General features: G+C 45.7%; 1 protein-coding gene across 8 annotated transcripts in view; it reads left to right on the top strand.

Moving 5' to 3' along the window:
- The window catches only part of LOC139279915 (thyroid hormone receptor-associated protein 3-like), a 142,180-nt gene that overhangs the window by 63,662 nt on the left and 57,796 nt on the right, over window positions 1–20,722 (top strand). For 7 of the 8 annotated variants that reach the window (XM_070899238.1, XM_070899234.1, XM_070899237.1 and 4 more), the window contains one exon: window positions 11,071–11,142. The exons of the other annotated variant lie outside the window; for it this stretch is intronic. The gene's annotated coding sequence lies outside the window, so the exon portion shown is untranslated. The remainder of the gene's footprint in view (window positions 1–11,070; window positions 11,143–20,722) is intronic. 8 annotated transcript variants of the gene reach the window in all.

Genomic DNA, 20,722 nt, shown 5'->3' with positions numbered 1-20,722 from the left:
TTCTGTGATGTTGATTGAGAGATAAATATAACCGCAAAAGGCAGTTGCCATAAAGAGACCAAGTCTATTATGAATAAAAGTTTGCTCCTCCTACACATGCCACAGGACTAACAATGTTAGTAGAGATGTCAGCTGTCGCTCAGTCAGTATTCTTGTATCCTGAGTCAGAAAGTTGTGGCTTCAAGTCCCACTCCAGAGACCTGAGCTCGTAATCTAGGCTGACACTCCAGTGCAGTGCTGAGGGAGTGCTGCACTGTCAGAGGTACCATCTTTTGGATAAGACATTAAATTGATATCCTGTCTGCCCCCTCAAGTGGATACAAAAGATCCCATGGCACTATTTGAAGAAGAGCTGGGGTGTTCTCACCAGTGTCCTGGCCAATATTTATCCCTCAACCAAAGCCACAAACAGATTATCTGGCCATTCCCTTATTACTGTTTGTGGGACCTTGCTGTGAGCAAATTGAATGCCGTGTTTCCTACATTACAACCGTGACAACAGTTCAGAAGTACTTTATTGGATGTAAAGTGCTTTGAAACATCCTGAGGTTGTGAAATGTGCTATGTAAATACAAGTCAGTCTTTTCTTCAACAATTGTCCCTTTAGTTATTATGCAATGCACCGGAGGTCACATGAGATACCCACTGTTCTGCCTATTCTTGAAAGATTGTAAAAATGGCAGACTGTTAGTTTCGGGCTAAATTTCATGGTTGGATTTAATTACAAATAAAATAACTACACATCATCAGATACTAAAGGACAATACAGATGAAATCTGTTTGAAGTTAAATTATGTTCCATAATGTATCTGGTATATAGTCCGATAATCTGAAGGACTTCAGACCACACGTTGCCCCAAATAAAGTGCTATTAATAAATTAAATTCAAAGCCACAATGATAGAAACATAGAAAATAGTTGCAGGAGTAGGCCATTCGAGCCTGCACCGCCATTCAATGAGTTCATGGCTGAACATGCAACTTCGTGCTTTCTGCTTCCCATTCCCATTCCTGCTTTCTCGCCATACCCCTTGATCCCCTTAGTAGTAAGGATTACATCTAACTCCTTTTTGAATATATTTAGTGAATTGGCCTCAACAACTTCCTGTGATAGAGAATTCCACAGGTTCACCACTCTCTGGGTGAAGAAGTTTCTCCTCATCTCGGTCCTAAATGGCTTACCCCTTATCCTTAGACTGTGACCACTGGTTATGGACTTCCCCAACATTGGGAACATTCTTCCTGCATCTAACCTGTCTAAACCCATCAGAATTTTAAACGTTTCTATGAGATCCCCTCTCATTCTTCTAAACTCCAGTGAATACAAGTCCAGTTGATCCAGTCTTTCTTGATATGTCAGTCCTGCCATTCCGGGAATCAGTCTGGTGAACCTTCGCTGCACTCCCTCAATAGCAAGAATGTCCTTCCTCAAGTTAGGAGACCAAAACTGTACACAATACTCCAGGTGTGGCCTCACCAAGGCCCTGTACAACTGTCGTAACACCTCCCTGCCCCTGTACTCAAATCCCCTCGCTATGAAGGCCAACATGCCATATGCTTTCTTAACCGCCTGCTGTACCTGCATGCCAACCTTCAATGACTGATGTACCATGACACCCAGGTCTCATTGCACCTCCCCGTTTCCTAATCTGTCACCATTCAAATAATAGTCTGTCTCTGTTTTTACCACCATAGTGGATAACCTCACATTTATCCACATTATACTTCATCTGCCATGCATTTTCCCACTCACCTAACTTATCCAAGTCACTCTGCAGCCTCATAGCATCCTCCTCGCAGCTCACACTGCCACCCAACTTAGGAGATCGTTTCATCCCATGTTAATGTGTAAGTTAACAGATCACCTGTTTTACTCCGTGACTGTTGATGCTTTTAACTGTTGGAATGTCTCTTATCAAATACCCATGCTCCTTCAAGGGACCAATAATTGAATTAGCACCTAGAATTAAGCTTCTGTATCGTGACTAATGTACAGATCAAAGAACTTGCCTGCATTTCGAACACAGCTGGGTGCTGGTTACCATTTTGCAGTGTAGTATGGTTGAACAGCCTCCAAGATAACTTTCTAGCCATTTCTAAAACAGTTGTATTCTAACTAAAATCAGAGTTTATATACACGGAAACGGAATACATCCAGGGATTATGCAGTTTGAGTAATGCTGAAACCCTCATCTATGCCTTTGTTACCCCAAGCCTCCTGGCTAGCATCTCAATCTCTTATCCTCAACACATTGCTTAAATGTCCGCTCATTCCAAACTCTGATGCTTGTATTCTATCCTTCACCAAGTTCCACTCATCCATCACTCCACTCTTGCTGACCTACATTGGCTCCCAATCTCCCCACTGCTCCAATTAAAAATGATCTTCCTGGTGTTTAAATCCTTTTCACTTATGTCTGTAATCTCCTCCAGGCTGCAACTTTCCCCTGAACACTGTTCCGCAGGCTTTGACCATATGCATATGCCCCAACACTTTGCACATTATTAATGCCGAGGGCTTCAGTTGCCTTGGCTCATATTCTAGAATTTCTTGCCACAGCCCCTCTACCTCTCCATTTCCCCATCTCTGTTAAAACCCACCTCTTGACTAGGCTTTTGGCTATCTCTCCTAACCTAATATCTCCTCCTTTGGCTCGGCAACTTATTTCTGATCATGCCTCTGTAAAGCATCTTGAAATGTTTACCTACATTAAAGGTGCTGTATAAATGCAAGCTGTCATGGTTTATGTACAGGAAAGCGCAGTGTGTGGTTTATGTACAGGATAACGCATAATCTGCAACGTGTTGAGATGAGAGGAGCTTTTAAACTGAGCAAGTGAAGATTTCTAAGAGGGATATTACTGCTTGTGATTATACTCCAGTGTGTGCAATTCCATGGAATATATTCGCATCGCAGTGTATTGCATTTAGGTTTCTGCTGATGGGGTATTGTGGCGGACTGTGGCAGCTAGTGTGTGCTGTTGCAAGATGTAACGAGCAGTGCTCCCTACTTTACCACCTGAATTAGCAGCACTTGTACACATTCCCTGTTGGCAGCTTTGAATTTTCTGGCTGCTCACCTGCCCTGATGTCAGATCGGCCGTGCAATAATAGAGCAGGCCCAAGAGGCAGCTGTTTTTTTTAAATTTCAAAATATACTTTATTCATATAAAAATTTGTATAGTACATTCAAAAGCAGTTCAGTACATTTAGCTGCGGTCGGCAATCCCATACACTACATTTGGGTGCTGACGGCAGTTCCGTTCGATACATTTCCTTGCTTTTCAGTTCAAGTACAATTCGGGACAATACGGGATACATTGTAGTACATTCAACAAATTACATTTCATGTGTCACTATACAGTACACGGAATGGGTGATGGTACATTTACATTTTTCCTTTCCAACGTGCATCACGAAACAGACCTTGCATTGTACATGGCACTACATAGGTGTTTACAGATCATGGTGCTCCATGTACACAAAAACAAAGTTACAAGTACAGCCCGAGGGGAGTTTTGTACTGATTCCTGCCCCCGGGTTTACCGTGGCAGAAGGGTTTTAAACTGTGGCCCTTCCCCACCGTGCCTTTGCGGCGACTGCACCAATTTTAAGTGCGTCCCTCAGCACGTAATCCTGGATCTTGGATTGCGCCAGTCTGCAACACGCAGACGTGGACATCTCCTTGCTCTGGAAGACCAAAGACCGAGTTGATGGCCCTCGAGCAGCAGGTGATGTCTGTCTCGGTGTGTGTCCCTGGGAACAGCCAGTAGAGCACAAAGTCCTGTGTTACGGAGCTGCTCGGGATGAACCTCGACAGCAACCACCGCATCTCTTTCCAAACCTGCCTTGCGAAGGCGCAATCCTGAAGGAGATGGGTGACAGTCTTGTCCGCCCCACAGCCGACTCGGGGGCACCATGCCGTGCTGCTGAGATGTCGGCTGTGCATGAACGCTCTGACAGGTAAGGCCCTCCTCACCGCCAACCAAGCTACGTCTTGGTGCTTGTGTGACAGCTCTGGTGATGAGACGTTCTGCCAAACGAGTTCGACAGTCTGCTCAGGGAACCACCCGACAGGGTCCACCCTCTCTTCCTTTCGTAGGGCATCCAGGGCGTTACATGCTGACCATCGTTTTATGGCCTTGTGGTCAAAGGGGTTTTTTGTGAAAAACTTTTCCACGAAGGACAGGTGGGCAGGCATGGTCCAGCTGGTGGGGGCGTTTCGCGGCAGCATGGCCAGGCCCATTCTTCGCAGCAAAGAGGACAGGTAGAACCTCAGCACGTAGTGACACTTGGTGTTTGCGTACCGGGGGTCTGTGCACAGCTTGATGCAGCCGCACACAAAGGTGGCCATAAGGATTGTGCAGAGATTTGTACATTGTGTCTCTGCGTACATGTTCCATTTTGGACCTCCAGACAAAGTGGAAGACGGCCCGGGTAACTGCCGCGGCACAGGAGAGAGAGATGGGCCAGACCTGTACCACGTGTAGCAACCCCGAGAGCACCTCACTCCTGATGACCAGGTTCTTTCCTGCTATGGAGAGGAAGCGCTGCTTCCACCATCCCAGTTTTTGCTTCACTTTGGCGATACGCTCTTCCCAGTTTTTGGCGCACGCCCCGTCCGCTCCGAACCATATTCCCAACACCTTCAGGTAATCTGGTTTAACGGTGAAGGGAATACAGGATCAGTTGATCCAGTTGCCAAAGAGCATGGCCTCGCTTTTGCTCCCGAGGCCAGTTCAAACTGGTCGCAGATTGCGAGCAAAAGGCAACTGTGCTCCTCGACTGTTCACAGCCAGAAGTAGTAATGACATCTGGTCCCGCCAGTACCAGTGGCAGCCTATGCCTCCTCTGGCAGAAGGGGACTCCCCCCTCACCCAGATGGATCTCCATCCGGCCGGGCTGCCTCTGGCAACATCTCATTCCTGGCTAATATCTATCCCTCAACTAACATCACTGAAAAAACATGTTATCTGGTAATTATCACATTGCTGTTTATGGGGCTTTGCTGTGTGCAATTTGGCTGTGGGGTTTCTCTAGAAAACTTTGGGAGGTCCTGAGATCGTGAAAAGCGCTTTACAAATGCAAATTCTTTTTTTAATGGACTATATTGTAAAAATTCTATATTTTAATTTCACTGGGATTGAAGGGTGATGCATGCATGCAAAGCCTATCCTGCTTGCTTGCTCTCTGCGCCACACTCAGTGGGACCTGACTTTTGATGGACAGGTGTAAGTATATGGGACAGCTGATCCTATTTGGTTCGCGCTTCATGGCCTGAAATGTCCTCTTGCAGCCAAGTTTCATCCGTGCGGTTTCCATGGCATCAAAATAATCAAAAACTGAGGTGCTCTCAGTGTCTGTTATTGCCAGGCCCAGTAATCCCATTGGTCTCAAATAAACTGGCTTAGCCGAGAGGAGAGAAGTGGGGAACATTTCATAGGAACGGCTGCAGCTGCCTGAGGAGATTGAGCAGTAGCGGGTTGGGAAAGGGAGTTGATGTGCTCGGAATATGCTGCGACACAGATCTTGGCTCATTTTTTTTTAAAAAGGCGAGTGATAAGCTTGATTGCGTGAGTGCCAAAATCACGCGTTTTGAAGAGTTTCTCATGGTTTAATGTGTGAGCGTGGAACAGGACTGAGGATTTTTTTAAAACTGAAAGACCTCTTGAACGAAGAGTGGACGGGGGTATCCTTTGTCACTATGCAGGACGTTTTAAAATCTGTGAATGTTTCTTAAAGTTAACACTTAGTTGTCACAGATTGAATTATTTATGGGGTTGTTGCTGCGATGAGGCTCAAAAGGTACACGTTCAGTGTGCTACGTTCATCATACCCACTCTAATCTACTCGTCCTGTGTGTGGCCACAACAGGGTGCGCCGAAGCCTGCGATGGAGTTGGCCTTGCTTTAGAAGACCGACAGTAATGTCTGGAGACTCCCTGTCGACATGCGGCATGTCTGTGTATTGTGTCCCTGAACTTGTCTCTTACTATTATACCCGATCACTTGAGCCGCAGCTCTACCAGGCATTTTCCTGACTCCTGTCGTACTGGGAAAGGTGCTGCGTAGAGACCAGGTGCTTTGGTTCAAAAAGATCGAGTAATCCATAAGAGTCACTTGTGGGCCAGTATCCTGCCCCTCCCAAAGTCAGAACATTCCCTGACGGTGACAGAGGCGATGTCCATGTCAATGAGATTGCAGTGAAGGAGAATGAAGTGTTGTGCATAAGGGAAAAGAAACACAAGCGTGGTTTTAGTTAGCAACCTGATGTGATCAAAATCAGTTGCACATAAGTGACCATTATTCATGGTATCTGTTACCTGTTGGATGACTCCCTTTCCATCCCAAATGAAAAGTCATTGTCTTCAGGAGATGAGGGAAAATAAATAAAAATGGAACTCTGCTTCCATGATTTAAGGCGATTCAGTGGTGAGCTGATGAGTTACTTCCCAGATTGCCTCCTGTTCTTTTCCAAATTTGGGTTATCTCAGTCTACACATTCATAAGCAAAGCAGTATGCAAGTCGTTTCCTTTTAATGATTAGGACATTGCAGAAATTAGATCCCGCAGAGTGATTTGTAAATACCTTTTGCATATCTACACAGAGCCCTGTAGTGAACGCCCTGGACTCGACCACTATTTTACAATTACCCTGACACTGAACACCATTCGCGGATGATCAGCATTTGCACCGGCTCACTATTCTCGGGACTAAAGATTTACATTCCTAAATATTCCATTTACCTCTCTATTTCCCAACCAATTCTTCTCTCCTTGTAAGCTGTTTGTGATCATTTTTACTTGTTGCCTCATCACAACAGCATGGGGATTAATGAGATTGAATCTGTATTGTCAACTTTGTGGAATGGCGACCATAACTCAGTCGGCACATTCTCCGTCTTGCGTGTGGAGATGTTCTTTCCTGTGTTGAGTACCATATGGAACAGTGAGTTACTGGCTAGAATCTGACTGGTTCAGGTGGTTAATAGATAGAATAACAGATACCTGGAAGTGTGTTACAGGCTGGAATCTAATCGTGGGGTTTGGGTGGTATATATAGAATAACAGATAGCTGGGATATCGAAACCATCTGAAGCCGCAATCAGATTCTAGCATGTAACTCACAACTGCGTACGGTACTTAACATTGGAAAGAACGTCTCCACAAGCAGGACTGAGAACTTGCTGAGTGAGTTACAGTTGCCATTCCACAAAATTGAAGGTATAAATACACTTGCTCCTTCCCTGATGCACCATTGGTGACATCTTTAGGGAGTGGAAGAGGAAGGTTTTGTGTCCACTTCAACTGTGAAACACACCCAGTGGGTACTATTTGAGGTCTTGACTTCCAAACATGGAGTGTGTCTATAGCGTGTAACACCAGGGTGGTACTTCTCTTGCAGATCTGTCTCTGGTGACTATGGCAGAAATCTGAACATAACCTAGGAATCACCAGATAAAGAAAGTCCATGTTTCATCGAGGTCACATGATAACACGATAACGGAGTTGTTGACCACTTCTCTTGTCCCCTCCGTGGTCTCTCATTGTCAGACTGCTTGTGAGCAGAAACTTTCTCCGATTGAATATTGGGAAGACCGAAGCCATTGTTTTCGGTCCCTGCCACAAACTCCGTTCCCTAGCCACTGACTCCATCCCTCTCCCCAACTTCTGTCTGAGGCTGAACCAGACTATTTGGTGTCCTATTTGACCCTGAAATGAGTTGTCGACCACATATCCATAGCATAACTAAGACCGCCTGTTTCCACCTCCGTAACATCGCCCGTCTCTGCCCTTGCCTCAGCACATCCGCTGCTGGAGTCCTCATCCATGCCCTTTGTTACCTCTAGACTTGACTATTCCAACGCACTCCTGGCTGGCTCACATTCTACCCTACATAAACTAAAGGTGATCGAAAACTCTGCTGCCCGTGTCCTAACTCACACCCACCCACCCCTTCCCTCGACGAATGTCTGTCCCACCTGTGACAGGGTCTGTGGCTCTCGTATTGGATTGTTCAGCCAACAAAGAACTCACTTTGGGAGTGGAAGCAAGTCTTCCTCGATTCCGAGGGACTGCCTATGATGATGAACTCGCACCAAGTTCCACTCACCTATCGCCCCTACATTGGCTCCCGGTTAAGCAACGCCTCAGTTTCAAAATTCTCATCCTTGTTTTCAATCCCTCCATGGCCTCAGCCCTCCCTATCCCTGTAATCTTCTCCAGCCCCACAACCCTCCGAGATGTCTGCGCTCCTCAAATTCTTCCCTCTTGAGCATCCCTGATTATAATCGCTCAACCATCGGTGGCTGTGCCTTCTGTTGCCGAGGCCTCAAACTCTGGAATTCCCTCCCTAAACCCCTCCGCCTCTCTACCTCTCTTTCCTCCTTCAAGACACGCCTTAAAACCTACCTCTTAAGCTTTTTGTCACCTGCCCTAATTTCTCCTTATGTGGATCGGTGTCAAATTTTTTGTCTTAACACTCCACTTTGGGACATTTCACTACGTTAAAAGTTGTTGTCATAGCAATCAATCTCTATAAATTGGTCTGTAGCAGACCCAGACATGACGCAAGCAAAACGCCAGTGGTGGAGAGCTTTGGAAATCATGTGTCCAAAGTCCTCTTTTACCTCCCGAGCATGCTACACTTACCACATGTCGTGACTCAAATTGCCCCTATAACTATATCCCAAAATGTTATTTTCTGAGAATCAATACTAACTGCTTCCACCATCTCCCTAGGGAGCCTGTTCCATAGATTGACCCCACACTTGCTGAAATATTGTTTCTGCAGATTAGTTTTGAATTTACCCCCCCCCCCCTTCAAGTTTAGGCCATGTCTTCTGGTTCTGCTGTTTTGGACATGCTGAACAGCTTCTCATGGTCTACATTATCTAGTCTTAGAGCAGAGAAGGTTAAGGGGAGATTTAATAGAGGTGTTCAAAATGTTGAAGCGTTTTAATAGAGTAAATAAGGAGAAACTGTTTCCAGTGGTAGAAGTATCAAAAACCAGAGGGCACAGATTTAAGATAATTGGTTCTTTTGTTCAAGGTAAATGAGATTTTTTTTAAATGCAGCTAGTTGCGATCTGGAATGCACTGCCTGAAAGATGGTGGAAACAGATTCAATAATAACTTTTAAAAGGAAATTGGATAAATACTTGAGGAAAAAATTGCAGGGCTATTGTGAAAGGTCTGGGGAGTGGGGACTAACTGGATAACTCTTTCAAAGATCTGGCACAGGCACGATGGGCTGAAGGCCTTCTGTGCTGTATCATTCTATGATCGTCCCTTTAGAATCCTAAAAACAGCAGCCATCACCTCTCAACCTTCTCTCCCAGTGAGAACATGCTCAGTTTATATAATTGCCCCTCATAATCCAATCCCTTCATCCCTGCAATTATTCTGGTTGCATTATTCTGTACCTTTTCAATAGCTGCAATATCCTTTTTGTACTGTGGCGATCAGAACTGTACACAGTATTTTACGTACGGGTGCACCAATGATTTATAAAGCGGCAGGATTATCTCACTAATCCGGCTCAATATTGACCTTTCTACCACTCAATGTCTGATTTGCTTCACTCACTGCCACCGAGCATTGTTGATCCATTTAAGAGTGTCATGCAAGACGCATATTGCTTTAACTAATTTTTCAAATATTATTGGTACTAATACAGTAAATAAGCCCATTGACTGTACGGTCCCAAATACGATTAGTATGATTTTCTACATGGGTTTAATGGCTTTCCGCTTTATTGTCCAGGTCCTGATACCCTGGTATGGGTTGAAGTTTCTCTGATGGGTTGAATTGTTGTGTAATTGAGATGCGCTACCCTAAATAATGTCGCCAGCGTTTCACGCCATGCCCAGGCATACTGTAAAAACTGCAATCTTCGTCGCTCATTTTCAGCTGCTCACTGAAATATTTGAGGACTGAATCACATTGGGGCTTTGATAGTCTCTAAATTTAGAGGATCAGTGGACTTCGACAGATTTCTAAATGTGTGTGAGGATTCTATCAGCATATGCAGCAACGTTAGAGATGTAATGCAGCGTATTATAGTTCTGTATTCTAAGCGAATGTTCTGTAATAACTGGTATATACAGGGACATTGTAGCTCTATTCTAGAGGAGCGTTCTATTGCAATAACACGGTTATATAAATTCTCTTGTATAAGAACATAAGAAATAGCAGCAGGTGTAGGCCATTCGGCCCTTCGAGTCTGCTCCGCTATTCAATGAGATCATAGCTGATCTACCTTTATTCCAAGTCACAATGACATTATCCACCGCCTTCGGCACAGTCAAACGCACCATCCTCTTCCTGTGCTTCTACTCCGCTGACCAGCTCCATAAGACTGCCCTTGCTTGGTTCTACTCCTACTTCTGTGACTGTAGTTGGAGCATCTCGAGTAATGGCATGTCTTCTGACTCCTTTACTGTCACCTGGAGTCCCCCAAGACCCATTCTTGGACCCCTCCACATCTTCATCTATATCCTGCCCCTTGGTGATATCAGCTCTGTGTGTTGTGACATTTCTTTGCATTAATGGTCTTGTTAACACACCATTATTTGCAGGAACATTATAGCTGCCTCTTGTATGCTCATTAGAGTGTATTGTGCACAGGACGTTTATAGCTCTCCCTCTAACATAGGAAGTGTTAGCACAGTTCTTTATCCACAGGGCTATTGGAACTCTAACGGTTATGATGCAGAAGTGCATTATGCCCAAGTAATGTACCAGAGTCACACCCCAGTTACAATATATTTTTCATTTGAATCCGCACATTCCGTAAGTGACCTCATTATAACTGCGGAGGATATGTCTCGGTCCTTCACAACAAAACTTACCCATAATCGTACTGGCAACAGATTGTTACTTATCCCACGGTGTGGTGACAACTCCCCGGTATCTGAAAAGTCAAATATATCTATAGGGAGGGAATAGAATCACATTAAGGATGGCGATCAAATTTTTTATGACTTTGGAAATGTGAGGATGAGAGGAAATGTGTACATGCTCCCAGCTGTGACCGTGTGTAAGACTGTGCCTTCCTTTCTTTCTGTTCAGCTTCTCAGACTGAGTTACGGAGAATTTCCTGTAAGGATAACCCTTGTCCCTGATTACTGCCAGAATTGAGAGGTAAGATGACATCCTTATTGATGAGAACATAAAGTGGCACACAAATCTGTCTTTCTCTCTTTCTTTCACTCTCTCTCCCTCCTCCCCCAACTCTGAGAAGGGTAGAGACCATTGCTAGCAAGACAGCAAACAAACAAGTGATCCATCTTCTGCTTACTAGCCAGTTTTGCAACGTTCCAGCTATTTGTTCCAAGTGTGGGATGGCATGGAGCTGGAGTGATGGTTTCTCTGCAGTGTGGGTATTTGATTCAGACCAATTCCAAAGGACAGTACCACCTAGATACGGTTGATTCACACCTTTGTAAGGTATAGTACAGCCATGAAGTGCTGGCCTTGTATCAGGAAAGGTTACTTGAAAGAAGCTAATGACAGGTCTACCCCTCGTTGTAGGAGCACTCTTTCTCTCAGCAAAGCGGATCTCTCTCACTGCTGCTACACTGCTGGCCCTCTGCCATGTAGGGTTTGAGAGTAGCACCTTCTAGGGGTATAGCTACACAAATCACAAAGTAGCGACCCGGGTTAATAAGGCCATAAAAAAAGCAAAGAAAGCACTGGGTTTCATTTCTAGAGGGAGATAGAACTGAAAAGCAGCGAAGTTATGTTAAATTTGTATCGAGCTTTGGTTAGACCACACTTTGGAGTACAGATGCAGTGTCCAAAATCTGAAATCCGGACTCTGGACCTATTGGTGGCAGGGTTGTCCAGAATCCATAAAACGTTCCGGAATCCAGACCCGCTGACCTCGAGGTCCCACCTCTGCCCAACCTCGGGCTGGGCCTCGCCTCACCACTGCCCGACCTCAGGCCTCTCCTCACCGCCCCTCGCCACGCCGCTGTCCGAATCTCAGGCCTCACCTCACCGCCGCCCGACCTCGGGCTTCATCTTACCACCGCTGCCCTTCGTGGCCTCCTTGCCGGCCCGCTCAAACACCACCTCCGCGACGGGGCAGCCCGATCAGCTCCTCTACCGCGGGGCCCGCCTGATCAGCTCCTCGGCGACAGGGCCCGCCCGACCTCATTGACGAGGCCGGTGACCCGAACAGCTCCTCTGCGAGCACCCCCCCCCCCCCCCCTCTTCTGACGTTCTGAAATCTGGAAATACCTGAACCTGGACTTGGGTGTTTCTGGATTCGTGGCATCAGAAAGACATTCCAAAGACCGGAAAAACGCAAAATCCGGAACGGCCTCTGCCCCAAGGGTTCCAGATTCGGTGCACTGTACCTGTACTATGCACAATTCTGGTCGCCACATTATAAAAAGGATATAGAAGCATTGGAGAAGGTACAAAAATTATTCACAAAGATGATGCCAGAACTAAGAGGATTTATCAGGAAAGGCTGGGACTCTTTTTTTTTTCTCTAGAAGGCTGAGGGGTGACCTGATAGAGGTCTTTAAGGTAATGAAGGGATTTGATAGGGTAGACGTAGAGATGTTTTCACTTGGGCAGACCAAAATTAGGGGTCATAAGTATAAGCATAGATGCATTTAAGGAGATGCTAGTTAAACATGATGTAGAAAGGAAGCAAGGATATCTTGATAGGGCGATGTGAAGAAGGGTAGGAGGAGGCTTATGTGGAGTATAAACATCGGCATAGCCCAGTTGGGCTGAATGTCCTGTTTCTGTGCTGTACACTCGGTGTAGTCTTGGGTTCTTGCGACCTAACACTGACTCTTGCACTCTAATTCCAGGGAGGATCTGGTTGAAGGGTACCTTGTCATATGATCCATTTGGCACAGTTCTAAAAGCTGGCTGAGCTCTGGGGATGGGTGACCACCGATTGTGCCTTGCTGTGATGGAACTGAGAAATGTCCTGTTACTGACAATAGCATTGCTATATTATAGAATTAGAGAATAATATAGCACAGAAGGAGGCCATTCAGCCCATCGCGTCTGCTGCATCTTTCAAAGAGTGAACCAGTTAGTCCCATTCCCCCGGTCTTTCCTCAGATCCCTGCAATTATTTCTCCTTCAGGTATTTATCCAATTCCCTTTTCAAGGCTACGATTGAATCTGTATCCACCACCCTATCAGGCAGTACATTCCAAATCCTAACCACTCCTTGCATAAAGTTTTTCCTTATGTTGCCTCTGGTTCTTTTTGCCACTCACTTTAAATTTGTGCCCCCTCATTATCGCGATTGGAAACCAGTTTCTTTTTCTTTTTATTGAATCTATCAAAACCCTTCATGATTTTAAACACCTCTATCAAATCTCCTCTTGGCATTCTCTGCTCCAAGGAAAATAACTCCAGTTTCTCTAGTCTATCCACGTAACTGTAACCCCTCATCCATGCTAGTAAATCTCTTCTGTACCCTCTCCAAAGCCTTTATGTCCTTCCTAAAGTGTGCCGAGAATGGGACACAATACTCCAGCTGGAGCCAACTTCTGTTTTATATAGGTTTAGCATAACTACCTGGCTTTTGTACGCTATGCCTTCAGTTATAAAGCCCAGGATCCCATCTGCTTTATTGGCTGCTTTGTTAACCTGTCCTGCCACCTTCAAAGATTTGTGCGCACAGCACCCGCCACCCCCTCCCCCAAGCCCCCTTTAAAATTGTACCATTTAATATGAAAGCAAAATACTGCAGATGCTGGAAATCTGAAATAAAAACAGAAAATGCTAGAAATACTCAACAGGTCAGGCAGCATCTGTGAAGAGAGAAACAGAGTTAACACTTCTTTAACATACCAATTAGTATGTATGGTGTCTCATTTTTCCTACCAAAATGGAGTACCTGACACTTTTGTGTTGAATGTCATCTACCAAGTGTCTGCCCATTGTACTAGCCTGTCTGTCTTGAAACCTATTCTGATCTTCGTCATTGTTTACTGTATTCCAAGTTTCGTGTCATCTGAAAATTTCAAAATTGTGCCCTGTAACCCCAAGTCCAAGTCATTAATGTATATCAAAGACAACAGTGGTCCTCGTACTGAACCCTGGGGAACACCACTGTATACCTCCCTATTATATTATACCTTTTCACATGAAAGGTTCTGTATTGCATGGTATCATCTTTGAGGCTTACCATAGGGGTTTTTAAACTAACTAAGGTTAAAAATGGAATCTGACTTTGCTTGCGACGCCAACAGCTGAGAATGAGGTCAGGCTGTCCGAGAGAAAGGCCCGATTGTTTGATCTGAAATCAGATGAGGGGATAGACGCAAGAATTGCATTGCATCTGCTTCACTGTTGCCTGAGTAATGCAGACACTGGATGTCAATGCTGATTAATGGGGTCAAAGTGCTCCATCGTGTGTTGGAAGCTGATTTGATTGACATCTGTGTGCGTCTCGGGCTGTGAGGAATACAAGTTGTTGATGGCTAGTTCAACTGTGGAGAGACACAACTCCCATCAGCCCTTGCATTAAAAGCAGCAATAGTCTTTATTTTGCTCTCCGAAAACTGTTGATGTGAATTAAGGATTGTTATCTGCCGATTTAACTTGTTTCTAGGCATATTTCTTTCTAGTAATATTTTGTATCTTCGCCTGAAAGGTACAGTCTTTCGGGTGGTGGTTTTCCACCTATCCGATAGATCAGTAGTATACAGTGGCCATCATGTGTATCTGGTATAACACAGGGATAGAAGGTTAGATCGTTAACCCTGATACACACTGGATCCCATGCACTATACACTTGAGGTTAAGGTTTTTGTTTTATAGAAAAAAGACTACTCCGACTCATTCCTGGCCAGCCTCCCACATTCTACACTATGTAAACTTGAGGTCATAAAAAATTCAGCAGCCCGTGTACTAACTCGCACCAAGTCACGATCACCCATCACCACTGCTTTCTGACCTACATTGGCTCCCAGTTAAACAGTGCTTCAATTTCAAAATTCTCATCCTTGTTTACAAATCACCCCATGGCCTTATCCCTCACTATATATCTCATCTTTTTCAGCCTCACAACCCCACAAAATGTCTGCGCTCCTCAAATTCTGGCCTCTTGAACATCTCTTATTATAACTGCTCAATCATCAGCTGTTTGGGTCGTAAACTCTGGAACTCCCTCCCTAAACCTCTCTGTCTCTCTACCTCTCTTTCCTCCTTTAAGACACTCCTTAAAATCTTATCTCTTTAAAAACAGATTTTGGTCATCTGCCTTAATTTCTTCTTTTGTGGCTCGGTGTCAAATTTATTTGTATTGTCTTGTAACACTGTTGTGAAGCGCCTTCGGACATTTTACTCCCGTTAAAGGCGCTATATAAATATTATTATTTATAGGAGGCACAGACCTGCTCATGGCAGCTGCCTTTGTAGTGAGTGCAAGTAAAGGGTGTTGGTAGCCAGCCCGACTTGTAACATGGGCCCCCCTCACTGTAACCAAGCCAGACTTTAGACTGGCCCAGCAGTCTCCCTTAGTTGTCATCTGTGTGTGGCCTCTCTGAATAAGGTTACAGTTGTAGTACCAGGTTATGCTAAATTATGGGTACATTTGAGCAGTAAAACTGCTTTTGAAACTATCTCAGACTGATCTATCAGATCTTTGCACGCAGCAGTGCGAGAAACTTCTGTACCCGCCATTACTGGTGTGGTTAACACCATCGACAGATCTGGCACTGTGTGAATAAAAGTATTGAGAGAGTGCAACAAGCAGACTGGTGTCTGACTGATATCTGCAGCACAGTTGCCCTGGAGTGTACATCTCTGCTGGTGAAGGGGCAGTTATGGGCCACCCATAAGCAAGGGCAGCATTGTCCAGATTACCAGGGTGTGGGGACGACTTTAATTCGGAATGAATCGCTCATCCCTCTAGCCCCTCTCTTCTCTTGCCTCTTCCCAATTTGCAGTCCCAGCTTCCATGTAAAAGTATGGTTTTGCCTCTCTGGTCATTGGTACCTTCCAATGTAAATGATTTAAAACATTTTAAATAGACATTTGAACCAAGGATTAGTGAATGGAGACTGAACGCGGGGGGCTGAACACGAGGCCCTGTAGATTTGTTACAGCTAGACTTTCATTCAAAATTCTTGCCTGCATTCCATAATTCTACATAAGTTTTCCTGAGATTGACAGTTTACCATTACAGTGTGCATGAAATAATAAATGGATAAATTGTGCCAAATATTTTGGTTCTGGCTACAAGTAATACATATTCACTTTGACAATTGGCTAGACCAAAATCCATTAAATAATACATTTGCCCCAAACTTTTCAAAAATCAAGATTCAAAGTTATAAAGCCGTTCGCTTCTGCCCAGGCAACCAGTCTTAAGCACACAACAATGCTAAACAGCATCATATACACAAAACACATTGCCAGAGAAGTAAACCATATTCAGTACAGGCTGAACCCAAAAACCCGACCGTAGGAGGCTCAACGCGGGGGGGGGGGCTGCACAGGAGGCTGAACTGCAGAGCATCGGGCTGCGAAGAGTTACTGCACATGCGTGCATACACTAGCGCGCATGTGCAGAGGTCCCGGCACTGTTTTCAGCGCCGGGACCTGGCTCCGTCCCACACCCCTTGTGTTGCGCTACGCAGGGCCTGAAGACATCCTGAGGAGCTCGGAGAATTAGCAGGTAAATTTTCAGCGCCCTTTTTATTCCAGAAAGTCGGTACACCTTTATGGAGGTGTGTCGTTTTTACAAAGGGCGGAACCTTGGGCCCAATGAAAGTAAAGTTCAGGGAGCACTGACCATAACAAGTGTTGTCTAAACCGACCGAAGCAAGGGAGCTGGACCTGGAGGGGAAAGAGGGGTCATCCGTCAGAGTAAGAGTTGCTACAGGTACATAAAAAGGAAAAGAGTGGCTAAAGTAAATGTTGGTCCCCTAGAGAATAAGACTGGGAAATTAATAATGGGGAACAGGGAAATGGCAGAAACTTTGAACAAATATTTTGTATTCGTCTTCACAGTAGAAGACACTAAAAACATCCCAATAAGGGATAATCAAGGGGCTATAGGGAGGGAGGAACTTAATACAATCACTAAAGAAGTAGTATTTGATAAAATAATGGGACTAAAGGCAGACAAGTCCTGTGGACCTGATGGCTTGTATCGTAGGGTCCTAAAAGAAGTGGCTGCAGAGCTAGTGGATACATTGGTTGTAATCAATGAAAATTCCCTGGATTCTAGGGAAGTCCCAGCGGATTGGAAAACCACAAATGTAACACCCCTATTTTAAAAAAAAAAAGGAGGCAGACAGAAAGCAGGAAACCATAGACCAGTTAGCCTAACATCTGTCGTTGGGAAAATACTGGAATCCATTATGAAGGAAGTAGTAGCAGGACATTTGGAAAAGAATAATTCAATCAAGCCGAGTCAGCATGGTTTTATGAAAGGGAAATCATGTTTGACACATTTGCTGGAGTTCTTTGAGGATGTAAAGAGCAGGGTGGATAAGGGGGAACCAGTGGATGTGGTGTATTTGGATTTCCAGAAGGCATTCGATAAGGTGCCACATGAAAGGTTCCTGCACAAAATAAAATTTTGCGGGGTTGGGGGTAATATATTAGCATGGATAGAGGATTGGCTAACAAACAGAAAATAGTGAGTCGGGATAAATGGGTCATTTTCCGGTTGGCAAACAGTGACTAGTGCGGTGCCGAAGGGATCCGAGCTGGGGCCTCGACTATTTACAATCTATATTAATGACTTGGATGAAGGGACTGAGTGTAATGTAGCCAAGTTTGCTGCTGATAAAGATGGGTGGGAAAGCAAATTGTGAGCAGGACACAAAAAATCTACAAAGGGATCATCATCATCGGCAGTCCCTTGGAATCGAGGAAGACGTGTTTCCACTCATAAAGTGAGTTCTTTGGTGGCTGAACAGTACAACATGAGAGCCACAGACCCTGTCACAGGTGGGACAGATATTCTTCGGGGGGGAAGAGGTGGGGGGTGGCACTGATTTACCACACGCTCCTTCCGCTGCCTGCGCCTGACCTCTTCCATGCTCGCAGTGTTGTGATTCGAAGAGCTTAACGCCCTCCCGGATGCACTTTCTCCACTTAGTGCGGTCTTCAGCCAGGGACTCCCTGGTGATGTCGCACTTCACCAGGGAGGCTTTGAGGGTGTCCTTGTAATGTTTCCGCTGCCCACCTTTGGCTCGTTTGCCATGAAGGAGCTCCGTGTAAAGCAATTGGTTAGGGAGTCTCGTGTCTGGCATGTGAACTAAGTGGCCTGCCCAGCGAAGCTGATCGAGTGTGGTTAGTACTTCAATGCTGGGGATGTTAGCCTGGGTGAGGACACTGATGTTGGTGCTTCTGTTCAGGGGATTTGCAGGATCTTGCGGCGACATCGTTGGTGGTATATCTCCAGCGACTTGACGTGTCTTCTGTACGTCACCCATGCCTCAGATCCATACAGGAGGGCGGGTATTACTGTAGCCCTGTAGACCATGAGCTTGGTGGTAACTTTGAGGGCCTGGTCTTCGAACACACTTTTCCTCAGGCGGTCGAAAGCTGCACTGGCGCAGATGTTGAATCTCCGCATCAATGTCTGCCTTTGTTGACGAGGCTCCCGAGGTATGAGAAGTGGTCCACGTTGTCCAGGGCCGCGCCGTGGATCTTGATGACTGGGGGGCAATGCTGTGCGGCGAGGACAGGCTGGTGGAGGACCTTTGTCTTGCGGATGTTAAGCGTAAGGACCATGAATGTCATATGCCTCGGTGAATATATTGACTATATCCTGGAGTTCAGCCTCAGAATGTGCGTAGACACAGGCGTCGTCTACGTACTGCAGTTCAACGACAGAGGTTGGGGTGATCTTGGACATGGCCTGGAGGTGGTTTAGGTTAAACAGCTTCCCACTAGTTCTGTAGTTTAGTTTCACTCCAGCGGGGAGCTTGTTGACAATGAGGTGGAGCATGGCAGTGTGGAAGATTGAGGAGAGTTGGAGCGGTGACTCAGCCCTGTTTGACCCCGGTCCGGAAGTGGAATGGGTCTGTAATGGATCCGCTGGTAAGGATCCCGGCCTGCATGTCGTCTTGGAGCAGGCGAAAGCTGTTGACAAACTTTTGGGGCATCCAAAACGGAGGAGGACACACCATAAGCCCTCACGGTCGACAGTGTCAAAGGCCTTTGTAAGATCGAAAAAGGCCATGTATAAGGGCTGGCACTGCTCCCTGCATTTTTACTGCAGTTGTCATTCTGCAAAGATCATGTCCGTTGTTCCCCGTAGGGGACGAAATCCGCACTGTGACTCCGGGAGGAGCTCCTCGGCCACAGGGAGAAGACGGTTGAGGAGAACTCTAGCGACAAACTTTCCAGTAGCTGATAGCAGGGAGATTTCCCCTATAGTTGCCACAGTTGGATTTGTTCCCCTTTTTAAAAATGGACACGATCACTGCATCTCTGAGATCCCCGGCATGCTCTCCTGCCTCCACATGAGAGAGATGAGGTCATGTATCTGTGCCAACAGCGCCTCCCCGCCATATTTTGGCGCCTCAGCAGGAATTCCATCCGCACCCGTAGCCTTGTTATTCTTGAGCTGTTTTATGGCTTTGCATACCTCGTGCAGCGTTGGGGTTTCACTGAGGGGGTTCCATGCTGTGGAATGGAGTTGAGAACACTCAAGTCAAAGGCAGAGTCTCAATTGAGCAGATATTCAAAGTGCTCCTTCCAGCAGGCCCTGACAGCCTCTGTGTCCTTGAGTGTTTCTCCGTTCTTGGCCACGAGTGGGGTGGGGCCTTGGGAGTTTGGACTGTAGGTGGCCTTGACTGCAGTGAAGAATCCTCGCATTTTGGCTGTCGGCTTGTTGTTGTATTACCTACGCTTTCTCCATCCACCACCTGTTCTTTAGGTCCCGGGTTTTTTGTTGGACCTCAGCCGTGAGCCGTCTGTAATGTCGCTTTGTAGCTCCCGAGTTGGTTGTTGCTTGAGGCTGAGAAATGATCTGCACTAAAGATCTATTAGTTCTTGGATCTCCTGATCGTTTTCATCAAACCAGTCCTGGTGTTCTCCGGTTGAATAATCAAGTGTCTCTTCACAGGCACTGGTTATGGAGGCCTGGAGGGCAGACCAAGCGCTGTGGGCATTGAGCATCTCAGGGTCATCAAGGCACGCCAGATTGGCTGTGAGGTGCTGGCTGTATAGGGCTCTCTTAGCTGGGTCTTTAAGTGCCACGTTATTAACTTTTGGACCGAGGAGACACAAAATCTGTAAAGGGATATAAACAGGCTAAGTGAGTGGGCAAAAATTTGGCAGATGGAGTATAATGTAGGAAAATGTGAGATTATCCCTTTGGCAGAAAAAATGGAAAAGCAAATTATAATTTAAATGGAGAAAAATTACAAAGTGTTTCACAACAGAGGGACCTGGGATCCATGTGCATGAAACACAAAAGTGAGTATGCCGGTACACCAATTAATCAGGAAGGCAAATGGAATATTGGAAAGGATGATAGAGTATAAAAGCAGAGAAGTCTTGCTACAATTGTACAGGGTATTGGTGAGGCCACACCTGGATTACTGCATGCAGTTTTGGTTTCCATATTTACGAAAGGATATACTTGCATTGGAGGCTGTTCAGAGAAGGTTCACTAGGTTGTTTCCGGAGATGATGGGGTTGACTTATGAGGAAAGGTTGAGTAGGTTGGGCCTCTACTCATTGGAGTTCAGAAGAATGAGAGGTGATCTAT

This window comes from Pristiophorus japonicus, chromosome 14, assembly GCF_044704955.1.
Source record: "Pristiophorus japonicus isolate sPriJap1 chromosome 14, sPriJap1.hap1, whole genome shotgun sequence".
NCBI classification, from domain to species: Eukaryota; Metazoa; Chordata; class Chondrichthyes; family Pristiophoridae; genus Pristiophorus; species Pristiophorus japonicus.
This window is presented reverse-complemented; position numbering and strand designations above follow the sequence as displayed.